The sequence below is a fragment of the Triticum urartu genome, chromosome 1A (genome assembly GCF_056163025.1).
Source record: "Triticum urartu cultivar PI428250 chromosome 1A, HENAU_Tu73, whole genome shotgun sequence".
NCBI lineage: Eukaryota > Viridiplantae > Streptophyta > Magnoliopsida > Poales > Poaceae > Triticum > Triticum urartu.
The window spans coordinates 443,596,908-443,608,719 of record NC_141873.1 but is presented as its reverse complement, the minus strand read 5'-3'; positions in this window follow the sequence as shown (position 1 = coordinate 443,608,719).

The following is an 11,812-nucleotide window of genomic DNA, read 5'->3' as shown; positions in this document are numbered from 1 at the left end:
CACAGTAGACTTGATCCATTCGGGTCGGGTCGCCACAGAGATGGTATCAGAGCACACACTGACTGTAGGACACGACCACTAAGTTAAAGCCATAGGTCACCATTCTCTTCTCATTTTCTAACTCCTCATCTTTTCTACTCTTTTAGGATGACGAACACGAAGATTAAGTATGCTCAACCGGATGAAGGCACACCATTTGGATTTCACCTGAAGGAAGTTACCAAGTACCTGAACATTGGATTACCAAGCTTCACGGGAACCTTCAACGCCACTCTGCCTGAAGAGGAGCGCTGGAAGATTCAAGCTCATGTTCCGGGAAGGACATTCGCGCCAATCACGAAGCCTATAGATAGTGTTTTCAATGCACCAACCTGGAGTCTGGGAAAGAGCATGACAACTCATATCACCATAGGACGCATTGGAGAAGTTTATCAAGAAGACCTCAAGGACACTATCTACCAGATTTGCGGACGCCGAGATGAACAATGGGAGTTAGTCAGCACCAAGAAGGATAGATCCATTGCATCATTCATCCAGGAGTTAAACCAGCACATTCGACGCCACGAGAACCAGATGTGCAATGATATGATAGAGTTGAAGAATGCAAAGGCAAGGATCATCGAGCTAGAAGGAGAACTGAAGTCTACACGCAAGGACTACATGGACGAGATCGTAGCTCTAGCGAGACACAATGGCGATCTTAAGCAGGAGATTGAAGAACTCAAGAGGAAGTTAGCATCCAGGAAGGAAGACATGTACGTCGCATGTCCGGACAACTACATCATCATCGACGACACCGATTCGGATCCAAGTGAACCCGACTTTGAAGACGAAGCTGGAGCAGATATCATGGAGTCTTCCACCGGTTCAAATTTCTAGATGACCACCAGATAGTAGTAGTATTCCCCCATGTAAACACAATAGTTCAAGCACTTTTGCGATAGTTAGACCGTTTGTAAGCCCTTGTTTGATTGATTGGAGTGATTTTGTGTGCATTGGGGTAGTGTTTTCCCTTTAGACCTCACTCTATTCTTAAATCTCGTCTTTTCTAAAACCCTCAGATGCCTCCGAGACGTGACAATAGATTCCCACCGGAGCTCACTCAGTTGATCCAGCAGCCGAATCAATTGATGCAGATGTTAGTCCAGAACCAGCAGAACAACAACAACAACCCACCACCACCACCACCACCACCTGTTGACCACTTAGCCCGTTTCCTTAGGCTGAATCCGCCGGTGTTTTCCAGTAGCACCGAGCCAATAATAGCAGACGATTGGCTCCGCAAGATAGGAAGGGAGTTGACCACTGCAGGATGCACGGATGGTGAGAAAGTGAAGTTTGCCGCACATCAGCTTGACGGACCCGCGGCATCATGGTGGGAGAATTTCACAGCCACTTACCCAGTTGACACTGTCACATGGGATCAGTTTCAGCAAGCTTTCCGCACTGCCCATGTTTCAGCAGGAGCTATGGCCCTGAAGAAGCGTGAGTTTCGCAACTTACGCCAAGGAGGAAGGACAGTTGGCCAGTACGTTGACGATTTCAGCAAGTTAGCATGTTATGCCCCAGATGACGTTGCTACGGATGCAGCTAAGCAGGAGAAGTTTCTGGAAGGACTGAATGATGAACTAAGCATGCATTTGATGGTAGCAAGTTTCAACAACTACCAGGAGTTGGTAGATCGTGCCATCATGATTGAAGGGAAGAAACAACAGATTGAGAACCGTAAGAGGAAGTATGGACAGGGGAAGTATAACTCTGGAGCCCAGCAGAAGCCCCGTTTTACCACTAAACCGGGATTTCAGTTTCAGCACACCCATGGAGGAGGTAGCTCGCACAACCATAATGGCCACAAGAATGGTAATGGGAATGGAGGAAGCAACGGCCAGAACCGGACCACCCCATCGACCCCAACCAAGAGAGACCTGAGTCAAGTCACCTGTTTCAAGTGTTCCAAGACCGGACATTATGCCAATGAATGTCCTGAAGGCCAGAATGGAAATGGCAATGGAAGCTCTGGGAAGAAGCCGAACCCTTTCAACAGGGGACGGGTGAACCACGTTAATGTGGAGGAGGTTGAAGATCAGCCCGATGCAGTAATCGGTAAGTTTTTGGTTAAGTCTTTTACCACACTCATTCTTTTTGATACTGGTGCATCGCATTCATACATATCAAGGGGATTTGTGGATAAATATAACCTGCCAACCCAAGCCCTTAGGTCACCCATGTTAGTAAGCTCACCAGGAGTGGAGTTTATGGCTAGACGATGGTGTGATCGGTTACCATTAAGGATTGTAACTATGTGTTTCCCTCAGACCTAATAGTATTGGAATCTCAAGGTCTGGATGTGATTCTTGGTATGGATTGGCTGTCGATGTATGGAGGAAACATCGATTGCGCCAGTAAGACAATTTTGCTTACCACACCAGAAGGAAGAAGGATCAAGTATGTATCCCGGCATGTGCCAAACAGGACACAAGTAAACTGCCTAACAGGAGTTGTGCAAGAAGAAGTACCAGTGGTAAAAGATTTTCCTGATGTATTTCCTGAGGAATTACCAGGCATGCCACCGGATAGGGACATTGAGTTTTTGATTGAGTTATTGCCAGGTACAGGCCCAATATCGAAGCGACCATACCGGATGCCAGCAAAGGATTTGGTAGAAATTAAGAATCAGATTAAGGAGTTATTGGATAAAGGTTACATTCGCCCAAGTTCTTCGCCTTGGGGATCACCCGTACTTCTAGTGGAAAAGAAGGATGGATCATCAAGGATGGTTGTAGATTATCGGGGATTGAATGAAGTAACCATCAAGAACAAGTACCCACTACCAATGATCAACGATCTGTTTGATCGGTTGCAAGGAGCTAAAGTGTTTTCCAAGATCAATTTGCGATCAGGGTACCATCAATTGAAGATTCGGGAGCAGGACATACCTAAGACAGCATTCACCATGAGATATGGACTGTATGAGTATACCGTTATGTCATTTGGATTGACTAACGCACCTGCCTATTTTATGAACCTGATGAACAAAGTGTTTATGGAGTTTTTGGATAAGTTCGTCATAGTGTTCATTGATGACATCCTGGTTTATTCAAAGAATGAAGAGGAGCATAAGGAACATTTGCGTTTGGTTTTGGAGAAACTAAGGGAACATCAGTTATATGCCAAATTCAGCAAATGTGAGTTTTGGTTGAAGGAAGTTGGATTCCTCGGACACGTTATATCCAGAGAAGGTATAGCAGTTGACCCCACAAAGGTTGAGACCGTAACCGAATGGGAAGCACCAACGACAGTTGGAGAGATCCAGAGTTTTCTTGGACTCGCAGGATACTACCGGAGATTTATTGAGAATTTCTCAAAGATTGCGAAGCCTATGACGGAGTTGTTGAAGAAGGATACTAAGTTCAAATGGACTGAGGAGTGTGAGGCTAGTTTCCAGGAGTTGAAGAAACGTTTGGTTACCTCACCAGTATTGATTTTGCCAGATCAGACCAAGGATTATGAGGTGTATTGCGACGCTTCACGTCGAGGACTTGGAGCAGTGCTTATGCAGGAAGGGAGAGTTGTTTCGTATGCTTCACGGCAACTGAAGCCTCATGAGTTGAATTATGCCACACATGATTTGGAGTTAGCAGCCGTAGTGCATGCATTGAAGACGTGGAGACATTTCCTCATTGGAAATCATTGTGAGGTGTACACGGATCACAAGAGTTTGAAGTACATTTTCACTCAGAAGGAGTTGAACCTCAGACAAAGGAGATGGTTGGTGCTCATCAAGGATTATGACATGAGATTGCATTACCATCCCGGAAAAGCTAATGTGGTAGCTGACGCATTGAGCCGTAAGAGCCATGTCAATACTCTAATGACGGGAGAAGTACCAAAGGAGTTAGCAGAAAACCTTCGTGAGCTATGTTTGGAAATAGTTCCGAGAGGCATTGTAGCAGCATTGGAGATTCAGTCAACATTGATGGATAAGATCAGAGAAGCTCAGAAATCTGACAAGGAGATTGCTTCTATAAAAGAGAAATTGAGCGAAGGAAAAGCAAATGGATTTCGTGAGGATGAGCACGATACCTTATGGTTTGAGGACCGTGTTTATGTGCCCAATGACCCGGAGATCAGGAAGTTGATTTTGCAAGAGGCACATGATTCACCGTATTCGATTCACCCAGGGAATACCAAGATGTATTTGGATTTGAAGGAAACATTCTGGTGGACCGGAATGAAGAAGGATATTGCAGCATATGTAGCAGTTTGTGACGTATGTCAGAGAGTAAAGGAAGAGCATCAGAAGCCAGCAGGATTGTTACAACCATTGCCGATACCCGAATGGAAGTGGGATAAGATAGGCATGGATTTTATCACAGGACTACCCAGGACAAAATCAGGCTACGGCTCGATATGGGTAGTAGTTGATCGTTTGACAAAGGTAGCACATTTCATTCCAGTTAAGACCACTTACACCAGTGCTAAGTTGGCGAAGATATACATGACTAGGATCATTTGTTTGCATGGAGTTCCGAGGAGCATCGTATCAGATAGAGGAACCCAATTTACCTCAAAGTTTTGGAATCAGTTGCATGAAACTTTAGGAACCAGACTAGAGTTCAGCATAGCTTTTCATCCACAGACGGATGGACAGACCGAGAGAGTCAATCAGATTTTGGAAGATATGCTGAGAGCTTGTGCACTAGATTATGGATCTAGTTGGGACGATAACTTGCCGTATGCGGAGTTTTCTTATAACAACAGTTACCAAACCAGTTTGAAGATGGCACCTTTCGAAGCTTTATACGGAAGGAGGTGCAGGACACCGTTGTCATGGGACGAAGTTGGAGACCGTCAATTCTTTGGACCAGATTTGATTAAGGAGTCTGAATAGAAAGTTAAGTTAATTCGCGATAGGCTCAAGGTAGCCCAGTCCAGGCAGAAGAGCTACGCAGATTCTAAACGCAAGGAGACAATTTACGAAACCGGAGACAGAGTTTACCTTCGAGTATCCCCACTTCGAGGAGTTAAGCGCTTTGGAGTTAAGGGAAAGTTAGCACCGCGTTTCGTTGGACCGTATAAGATCTTGCAACGTATGGGAGAAGTCGCTTATAAGTTGGAATTACCAGAGGGACTGTCAGGAGTTCATGATGTATTCCATGTTTCCCAGCTGAAGAAATGTCATGCCGAGATGGCGGAGGTACCGCTAAGAGATACCGTGCCACTCGAAGCGATTCAGTTGAAGGATGACTTAACATATGAGGAGAAGCCAGTCAAGATTCTCGATTATGCCAGCAGAGTTACCCGCAGCAAGGTTATCAAGTTTTGCAAAGTTCAATGGAATCACCACTCAGAGGATGAAGCCACCTGGGAAAGAGAAGAAGATTTGCTCAAGGACCACCCTCACCTATTTTCTAGCCAACCCGAATCTATAGGGCGAGATTCATCTTAAGGGGGGTAGGTTTGTAACATCCCAAATTTTCAATTTGGAATGTTATACACTAGAACATCATGCATATCATATTTTCATGCATTTTGGTTGATCCTAGAAATTTCACGCAACTCAAGGACCTTCGGAGAGAGTTGGAGATTTCGTTATTTCCATATTTGAAAGTTTTCTCAAATTTTGGAAAAGAGGATCATTTGATTTATTTATTTCGTCTTCAATTATTTTCCCAATATCAAAATATGAGAGAGGGAATAATATGACTTTCCCAAAGTTAGGAAAAATGAAGATTTAATGAATAAGTCAAATTTTAGTTTTGCCAGAGTTTTGTTTGCTTTTTATTTGGATAGGGAAAAATGCGTGTTTTCAAAAATTGCATTTTAGGCCCGGAGAAAAGTTCATTTTGTTCGACTCATTTTTAGGAGTCGGGGAAAATTTACTTTAGTAATTTTGGAGTTTGTTTAGTTTCGTTTTCTTTTGTTTTTCTGCGCGCGAATCCAGTTAAAAAAAAAGGACCAAGGCCAGCCGGGCCAAAGGCCCAGCCAGCCGGCCGCCTCCCCAGCCAACGCGCGCGCCAGGCGCAGCGCCAGGCCGCCACCTCCCTCGCTCTAGGCCGAGTCCCAGAGGGACTCTAGGCCGGTTAGCCCCCCCTTTCCTTGTTCTGTTTTCCGTCTTTTGCTTGCCCCCTACCCCAAGTAATCCCCCTCCACCTATATAAATACACCCCAACCCCCCCCTCTCCTCACATCAATCCCAAGCCCCTCTCCTCCTTAGCCGCGCCCCTCACCCGCCGCCGCCGCCCTATAGCCGCCGCCGCCCTATAGCCGCCGTCACCGCCGTTCGCCGGAGCCTCGCCGAGGTTGTCCCGCGCCGCGTCTCTTTTTCTCCCCTCGGTTCAGTTTTTCTTCTAAACCGTTCCGGTTTTCTTTCGTTCTTGTTTCGGTTTTCTTTTCCAAAACCCTAGATCGGTTTTCTTCTTTCGGACCGTTCGTCTCAACGAACGTGATCACCGATTTTTCCCGGTTAACGACACCCGTTCATTTAACCGTTCATCTCTTTCTTTTCATCGGATTTATTCCGCGATCGTGATCTCAGATCCGATCTTCGTTCTAGTCTTTCTTCTCGCTCGTTTATCGGAATCAGGTGATTCAAGCGCCTGGAGTTTCGTTTCGAAACCGCCATTCCGTCTAATCAACTTAAACAAGTTTTTGCCCCGGTAAAATTTGACCTAGTTTCAACTTGCTAGAACCGAGTTGTTTTCTTCCGCCGTTTGTTTTCCGTTTCTTTGTTCGGTTCGTTCTTTCTTTGCAACCGGAGTTCTTAAGTTGAACCTTCTGGTTCATTCTCTTGTTCGAGTTTTACCTGTGCATTAGATGAGTACTTATTGTGTGCTTGTTGTTTGTCTGTGATAGATCACCCGGATTGCGCCGCTTGTTACTTCGATTCCCTAGGTCTCGCGGATCATCAGCAAGGCAAGTAACACTTTGATCATACCTTTTCTACAACCCATGTTTTATTGCATTAGATCAATCCTCACACATTGCATGATTAGGATCTAATTAAATTGTGGGATGGGAAGTAGATGAGGTAGTACCTATTACCTGTATTATTATGAAACCTTTGGGAGTTACTTCTAAGTTTGCTTATTATGCCATGCTATGCTAGTAGACGTGGATTGGGTGAGTGATATCCATGACAGATGTGAGTATTGTTAATTAATGGTTTATCTAAGGTGGCAACTTAAACACACATCTGGGTGGATTGAGGCACCTGATGTCTATCAGGACTTGCCTGTTTTTTTCGGACCGCCACCCAGGCTCAAAGGGATCATAAGATAATTCATGCTAGAAACTTCCGTGTGCAGCCACATGCTACTATGGGCTCTGGCATAGTTGACTAAGTTGTGCGAACTCTTACGGGGTGGACTAGCAGATGTAGGGGTTGTAGGTGGTACGGTCTACCCCACATGTAAGGTGCTAGCGCTTCTGAAAGACTATGTCTCGGTCATCCGTTTCTCAAACACCATGTAGTGCGAGAAAACAAACGGAGGCGATCGAGTCATGTGGGGAAAAGTGCGCAAACCTCTGCAGAGTGTACAAACTAATCATGATTAGCCGTGTCCCCGGTTATGGACAACTTGAGTATCTAGTACTTGAATATCATGTGAATCTCATCATGTTACTCTAATTAATGTTGTTGGGTTTTAATTGTTCACTTAATTGGGATCGGAATGCTGTCAACCATTCTCGATGTTTAACAACTACCATGATAGTTAAATAAATTTATTCCTTTGCAGTGGGGAAAAACTGGCTTTACGCAAAACTGTAACCATAGAGCTTTCCACCAGCCATATATGCATGTAGTATAGCTGTTTCATTCCATTACTCTCTATGTGTTACATTGCCAGCATATTCCATGTGCTGACCCGTTTCGGGCTGCAACTTCTCATGTTGCAGACTTTTCAGACGACGAGTAAGGTGCTTTTAGGTCGTGGTTCTATACTCAGTGATGCCGTTGGAGTTGATGGACCCATTTATCTTCCGAGTCTTCCGCTGTTATCGTTATTAGATGGCCTTAAGCCATATTTATTGTAATGAGTTCTCTTTGAGACAACGATGTAATAAGTGTGTGATTGCCACTCTGCTATAAATCCTTCGATGTACTGTGTGGTGTCAGCATTACTGATCCAGGGATGACACAGGAGCACAGTAGACTTGATCCATTCGGGTCGGGTCGCCACAAATTGTAAACAAGAGGAAGGTGAGTCCACAACCCATTGGGTGCGCCGGGTCAAGGAGATAGTTCATTCATCTGATAAGATGGATGCCGGCTCGACAGTCTTAATGTTGGAGAAAAATTGCCGTTTTGAACCTCTCAAGCAGAAGCTGGGGCAGCTTAATCGTGACTGCAATGACATGGGCCAGTTGATGGCGGCTCTCGTCAAGTATGCTGATTCTGGTAGTACCAAGGACCCTGTGTCTGATGAAGAAAAGACAGGGAAGGGAAAGAAGAACGGCAACGACAAGGGTCACCAGCATAACCCGACAAATCAAGGAGGTAATAAACGTAAGGCTAACGAATTTGTGGCTAACACCAATGCGCAGGGCAACAATCAATGGCGCAAGGGTAGGCAACCTCCTCGGTCGGGCGGGTCAGGTCCCACCCTTGAGCAACTATTGAATGAACCTTGTCCAAGACACGGCACCCGGGAGAAGCCAGCCCCCCATCTATGGAAGGACTCTACAATCATGAAGGCGTTTAAAAATTCAAATGCATTTGATGGAAGTCACGGCCCTGGCGGCGGTTCAGGTGGAGGCGGCTTTCATGGCCCGGGCGCCGGTTCAGGTGGAGGCGGCTTTCACGGTCAGGGACATACGGGTAACCAGGGAGGTTATAATCCACAACCCGGCCAAGGTAATCAGCATCAGTCCAGATATCAGAGCAACCCAAAACAATTGAATAGTGGGCAATATCATGTATTTACCACTAGCTTGTGCAAGAGGGACCAGAAGCTTCACAAGAGGGTTGTCAATGCCGTTGAGTCGGCGATTCCGCGTTACTTATGGTGGTCAGAACAGCCTATTGTGTGGAGCAGAGAGGATCATCCTCCCCGGGTTGATAATCCGGGTCACTTGGCCTTGGTAGTGGCGCCTCGGGTTGGTGGATATAAATTCACTAAAGTGCTCATGGATGAAGGCAGTAGCATCAACATCCTCTACTATGAGACGTTTCGTCGGATGAGGTTGACTGATAAGAGTCTTAAGCAATCCAGCACTGTTTTTCACGGTGTGGTACCTGGCAAGTCGGCATACCCAGTTGGTAAGATTGAACTGGAAGTAGCCTTTAGGGATGAATATGATTCCAGAGCGGAGAAATTAACTTTTGAGGGGGTTAAGATCAAAAGCCCATATCATGCTTTGTTTGGACGGCCGGCTTATGCCAAGTTCATGGCTCAGCCGTGTTATGTGTATCTGCAGCTCAATATGCCGGGTTATAAGGGCACCATTACAGTACATGGAAGCCGGAAAATAGCCCTGGAGTGTGAAGAAGGAGATGCTGCATATGTTGAGTCTGTTTGTGCAACAGAGGAGCTAAAGTTTTATAAAGATAATGTTGACCCGGCAGACATGACGTCTTTAAAGAAGCCAACAATGGAGCATGAACCGGTGTTGAAATTCAAGTCAGCTGATGACACCAAGACGGTTGATTTTGTGCCCGGCGACTCATCCAAGCAGTTCATCATCAGTGCCAACTTGGATCCAAAATAGGAAAGCGCGCTCATCGAGTTCATCCGTGAGAACCGGGACATCTTTGCATGGAAACCTTCTGACATGTCGGGTGTCCCGAGAGAACTCGCTGAGCACACTCTCAATATTGATCCAAAGTTTAAGCCGGTCAGGCAATTTCTCCGACGATTCAACGAGGAAAGGCGCAAGGCCATTGGAGAAGAGGTGGCCCGGCTCTTGGCGGCCGGGTTCATTGTGGAAGTTTTTCACCCAGAGTGGTTGGCCAACCCGGTGCTTGTACTCAAGAAGAACGGCACCTGGCGTATGTGTGTGGATTACACCGATTTAAACAAAGCTTGTCCAGCTGACCCTTTTTCTCTCCCCCGTATTGATCAGATCATTGATGCCACGGCGGGTTGCGCGCGTTTGAGTTTTCTGGATGCTTATTCAGGTTATCATCAGATCAAGATGGCAGTTAAGGACCAGGAGAAGACAGTTTTCATCACTCCGTTTGGAGCCTTCTGCTATGTGTCTATGCCCTTTGGGCTTAAGAGCGCCCAGGCAACTTATCAATGGTGTATGCAAAATTGCCTTCACAATCAGATTGGGTGTAATGTTCATGCTTATGTGGATGATATAGTGGTAAAGTCCAGGAAAGAGGAAACCTTGGTAACAAATCTGAAGGAGACCTTTGATAACCTCCGGGTCTACAAAATGATGCTTAACCCGGCCAAGTGTGTTTTTGGAGTCCCCACTGGCAAACTCTTGGGTTTTTTTGTGTCCAACCAAGGTATTGAAGCTAACCCGGAGAAAATTAAGGCAATCACATCCCTGGCCAAACCAACACACATCAATGACGTTCAACGGCTGGCGGGTTGTGTTGCTACTTTGAGCCGGTTCATAAGCCGGTTAGGGGAGAAGGCGACGCCTTTGTATCAGATGATGAAGAAAACAGATGATTTCGTTTGGAGCGATGTTGTGAACTCTGCTTTTGAGGATCTGAAGAAACAGCTTGCTGAGCCGCCGGTTCTTGCTGCTCTGGTTGAGAAAGAGCCGCTATTGTTATACGTAGCTGCTAACTCACGAGCTGTTAATGTGGCAATTGTGGTGGAGCGCAAGGAGGTTGGCAAGGAACATCCGGTTCAACGGCTGGTTTATTACGTCAGTGAGGTGCTGATTGAATCTAAACAAACATATCCACATTGGCGGAAGCTCGTGTATGGGGTATTCATGGCAAGCCGGAAACTCAAACATTACTTTCAGGGTCACCCAATCACTATGGTTAGCTCTGCGCCTTTGGGAGACATCATCCAGAATAGAGAGGCTACTGGACGAGTCACCAAGTGGGCCATTGAACTTGGGTCTCATGGGTTGAAGTATGTGCCACGTACTGCGATCAAGTCTCAAGCGCTGGTTGACTTTATTAATGACTGTACAGAGATGCAGATGCCAGAAGAGAAACCGGACAACACTTATTGGACGATTCACTTTGATGGGTCCAGACAATTGGAAGGCTCGGGGGCTGGAGTTGTTTTAACCTCCCCTCGAGGTGACAAGTTTTGTTATGTGTTGCGTTTGATGTTTCCTTGTACTAACAACGCAACAGAATATGAAGCTTTGCTCCATGGTCTCCGAATGGCGAAAGAAATGAGCCTAAGCCGGGTCCGATGCCTTGGCGACTCAGATTTGGTGGCTCAACACGTGTCAGGAAAGTGGGATTCCAAGGACTCTCTCATGGCGGCTTATCGCCGTGAAGTTGATGTTGTGGTAGGACATTTTAAAGGTTATTAGGTGGAACACATTGACCGTAGGAGGAACGAAGCGGCTGATGCTTTAAGCCGGTTGGGATCTCAGCGTAAGCCGGTGCCCCTAACACCTTTTTGGATGTTTTGCATAACCCGTCTGTTAAGTTACCTACAGAAGAAGATCTGGCCGTTCCTGACCCGGAGGCACGGTTGGTGGCGGCTCTTCATGTCATCCTAGATTGGACAATCCCGTTCTTGGCTTACATGGCTGCTACCTCTTGAGCACTGCGTTGGTTTTCCCCGAAGAGGAAAGGATGATGCAGCAGAGTAGCCTAAGTATTTCTCTCAGTTTTTGAGAACCAATGTATCAATCCAGTAGGAGGCCACGCGCAAATCCC